The sequence below is a fragment of the Thermobia domestica genome, chromosome 11, assembly GCF_964235325.1.
Source record: "Thermobia domestica chromosome 11, izTheDome1.hap1.1, whole genome shotgun sequence".
Lineage (NCBI taxonomy): Eukaryota > Metazoa > Arthropoda > Insecta > Zygentoma > Lepismatidae > Thermobia > Thermobia domestica.
Genome location: NC_137464.1, coordinates 29482993 through 29487784, shown reverse-complemented (window position 1 = coordinate 29487784; position 4792 = coordinate 29482993).

The following is a 4792-nucleotide window of genomic DNA, read 5'->3' as shown; positions in this document are numbered from 1 at the left end:
CTTTCATATTCCACGTTCATACGAGCTAAACTTGGTTTTAAATTGCACTGAGAGTGTATTATTAACTTGTCACGATGAACATTATGGATATGAAACTGATTCCCGCCGTATGCCATTATCTTTATATATATCACCCACTTCTCACATACACACATAAAGACGCTAGAACTCTTTATTAATTTCTTTTCAGATTGTAATTCAAATGTGTACCTAGTTTCGTTGAATTTCCTAGAGGGGTTGCAGAATTATACTGAAAAATAAATGCAGTCATACACATACACACACAGAGCCGCATATGTAGATCTGACAGAAAATTAAGAAGTAATGAGTGAAATAAATAACAATGAGCAAGACATTAGAGAGGCGTTTTCGTAATACTCAATTTTTCGCATAAATTATGAACCCCGTTCGCCCCTCAGGAAATTAAAAACCCCTTTTGACCCTCTTTAATCAATATAACATTATATAAATCCAATCGAAGTCAGGTAAGAACCAATCTAAAAACTAATGTGAATCGGTTTAGGTAGTTCGTTGACAAAATCAGTTTCTCAGTACTGAATGAGTGGACAGATGGACTCCAAGGCCAAAACGCTTAACCTAGTAACTTGAAATTTGGACAGGAAATGCGACTTCTGATGAAAGGATTTTTAGAAATTAGACTTTAGAGGTGGAAAGACTAATTACAATTATCATCTCAAAATGTTCATATCTCAAAGTCTCGGAAAGTTGGAGATCTAAAATTTGGTATTTGGACTACTAATTTAAAGTACAATTAAAAACTGTTTCATTATTTCTCTGTTCTCTCTAGAAGGGAATAAAAAACCAAAAAAATGAAGAGAGGAGTTATAATTATTATATTTGGATAGAAAGGAAGAAAAATTTTGAAAGTTCTAATTGTTATTATAGGGTAGATATATCTAGAGTTTTTTTGTGGTTAGAGATGAAATTTTGTATTTCGAGTTTCCATTGAAATTAATTAAAGCCGTGTTTCAAAGTTTCTTTTTTTTATTTTTTACAGTGAAAGAAAAGAGTCGGATAAAAAAAGTGTGTAGGGTGGCATTCTTCAAATTAAGTGACCATGTCTCTAAATCCTTTAAGATTATAGACACCAAAGTTTGTATTTAGAGTTTTCCTTCTAAGAAATGAAAGATGTGTTTCAGCGTTTTCCTGACATTTTCTCTAAAAGGAAAGAAAAGGTGGAAAGAGAACAAGAATGCAGTTAAAAAGTAATATAAGATGAGCATATTTCGAATTTTTTCAGGACGAATTTTTAGAGTGATAAACTTCTACCAGCCCTGAGAAAATCTTTTTTGACGTAATAAATTAGAGATACGAAAATTGGAACTTAGCTTTTAGTTCAATATAATTCACGAACTGTTTCAACGTTTTTTAAAAAAAACTTTTCCTGTAGAGAAAAAGATAAAGGAGGCTATAAAAGACTTGGATTAAAATAGCATGTCCTTACCTCAGATTAATTTAAGACTAGAATCAAGGAAATAAAAGGTGTAGAGTTTAATTCTTATAACAAGATGGTTATAACTCGAAAAAGATTAACAATATGTTAGGCATATGACAGGTATGAGGCCATACGTTGAAAGTGTGGAGGTCTGGGACCGGCTACCGGAGTGTTCCACTACCTAAGGGGGCTGTTCCTATACACAGTACACGAAAAATGAAGTTCTATGCCACTGTTCGACTGATTAACTCTCAGAACAAAACCCTTAAGTTAGAAACTTAAAGTTGGAACAAAGTATGGGATTTGTAACGTAAGGTGCAACTAACTGTTTTCTTTTTGGAAATTTCATTTAAAAAATAGAGTAATAGGTGTGGCAACCATTATCATATTAAATTGTAAATATTTTAGAATGTTCGAACATTAGAAACATAAAATTGTATACTAGCACCATTTTTATAAAAGAAGGGACATACTTAAGAAAGAAAGTGCAATATGAAACAGTCCTCGAATTTTATTCCAAGGTAAGGATCTCACTCACTGGTGGGAAATAAATTATGTATAGTAGATTCAACGTAAATACTTCTTCATTCATTTCCATAAAACTGTGATTTTGCATTTTAAGATGTACAATAAGAAGCAAATTAATCATTTTATTTTTTAAGGAAACCTTGTCGGATAGTTGTATATTACGAATCAGCAATTAATAGTTGGCTAACGAGAGTTAGCGTCACTTTCATTTAGGAGACTATGTTAGATAAGAAACTAACAGTTCAACGTGGGATCCAAGCCACAGTATGTCTCACTGAGAATCGAACCCTTGTTTCACGTACTCGTGAGGATAATAGCAGAATAGTAAAGATATTTAATATGTTTTCTTCTATGGTATTTTACATTGACAATTCATATAGTATTGTTTCGTACTCGTATTTGAAAGGAAAGGAGTTGTCAATGGATTATTCAAAGAAGTGTTCTCTTTCTCCTAGGAACAATTAAAGAAAACAATGACCTATTACAGGGTTGATCACATGACTATCAAACTTATCACCCGTTCCACACTTTGATTTTTTTACACAGATACGACTGTTAATGAAAAAAATGAAGGTTACATTTCCTGCAAAGAATAATCATATTTTTCACAAAAGCCACATTTTCTTTCATGTTACAATGATAATTGCAAGTAATTTGGAAAAGTGAATGAATGAAGAAACTTATTCATATTTTTCGATTACACCAAATTTGATATTCACAGTTTATTACAACTATTTTCTAACTCAATTGCGGTACAGAAAAAAATGATACGCTATTCATATACGGAAGTAAATTGATTGACGTACGGTGCATATGGGACAAGACACTCAAAAGAAGACAGATTCATCCTGAAAGAAAGAAACACTGTTATGCACAATGAATTATACAGAATAACCTGCCACCTTTTCTCGGTTGTTAGAATTGTTACAAGTAATTTTGTTTCATATTTCAATGTGTTTGTAGCAAAAGTACTGAACGCGAAGTTATGGCGTTGAAGCAGCCAAGGTGTACAGTATGCTGTGGTTGTACCATTGAAAGTGCTCACCACCACACAGTATCCTCACTATCATTGACAGGTCGTTAAAAGATTTATCTCCATCCCCATTGTGACAAAATCTTGCTAATTTTCTATTTGGATGCACGTGTTTCGTACGACTTAACACTACCTGCTTTTCTCGCAGGCCTACCGAGATCAAACCCGTTTAATCGAGCAGTAATCGGACTTTTATACAAAGGAATTCACTCTTGTCATGATACGGAAACATTTGTAAGGAAGTTGACTGCATTTGTAGAAGTCGGTTACTCTAAGCACACACTTCCATTTACTCTACACGTAGAAGGAAAGTAACAATCTATATTCTTTCTTTCTTACTGGATGAGTACTAATTACACTATGAATTGCTGTCTTCTAAATTACGTGTCTTAAGAGGTATCGAATGACTATGACCAACGTACAGACTCTCCTCTAATGTCATCATCTAGTGAATTGCCACTGTCGTTTCCAAAATGCGTAGATTGTATTATGTAGGGTCCTTAAGATATCACAGATGGCGCTATTAGCCAAATCTGACAATATTGGCTGAAAGAGTCTATCGTGCATATTTGTGATACAGGAATAATACGAATTTCATAGAATTTCGGTTTGCTGTTACCCTTCAGCAGGAGGAAAACCTTGAGATTTTTAGAAATAGCTCAAATTACTATGATATGTAAACTTACTATGGCTTTATCTTAATATAATGTATGAATTAAATCGTTTCTCATCACCGTTCTATTTTGATTCTGTGCTCGACGAAGAAAATCAAAATTTAATGAAATATAGTTGAAGAGACTAATACATCACATATTACTATTCTACTGTAATGACTTAGCACTAATAACGGCATTAATTTCCTCGTGGTCTGAAATATTACTTGGTAATAATGATTCAGTGCCTTGGTAAAAGTAGTTCTGTTCATTATCGTATTATGCAAATCAATGTAAATATGAATTCCTCAAATTTACAAGAGTACAAACATGCTACAAATATATCGAGTAGGCCTAATGTTAGAAAAGAACGTTGCATGTTTGTTGACTTATTCTGTTCTACATAATACTAATTGAATTAAATAATATTCTAAGTACGATTATTCGGGTTCTGTTTGTTATTATTTTAAAACTCATTATCTGTCTTCTATAGTTGGGTGCCAAACTTTATTAAAATTCATTAAATTAAACTATAGGACCTGGCTCCAGGAATAGTAAGCCATCATGCTAACTCTCCATCTACCATGGTATCTATGATTCATACCTGTCATATCCTAGTAAAATCTCTCATCTTGCTTCTCACTTTCTTGGTCAAGATTTTCTGGAATGTAATCCAGACGTTAGTGGCCACATTAGCTTATGGCCACGTTTCTACGATATGCAATATTTTTCGAGAAGGATGTAAGTGTGAATATAAGTAATTACTGATCCAATTACTGTCAGTGCACAGAATACTGAAATGAAGTTTCAGTGATAGCGAAAGTATCGTATCTGTAAGTGTGCTCTTCCCTTATCCTCCTTTATGCATATATACCACGTCGTGACGAGCCTGCTTCCTACGGACGCAGCCCCTCGCTGCTGTTTGGGTCCCTCTGCTACACTCGTTCCTTGACTCGGATTGATAGCACTTGTGCTTTTAGTGGCCACCTAGCACAAGCTGGGGATTGTTTTGGAACGGTGAGCCAAAACTAGATAAAAACACTATGTTTACAGGAAAAATGAGTTGATGTTAATTAAGTGTAATTACTAACTTCGCATAACCTAATCTAGCCTAAACCATCA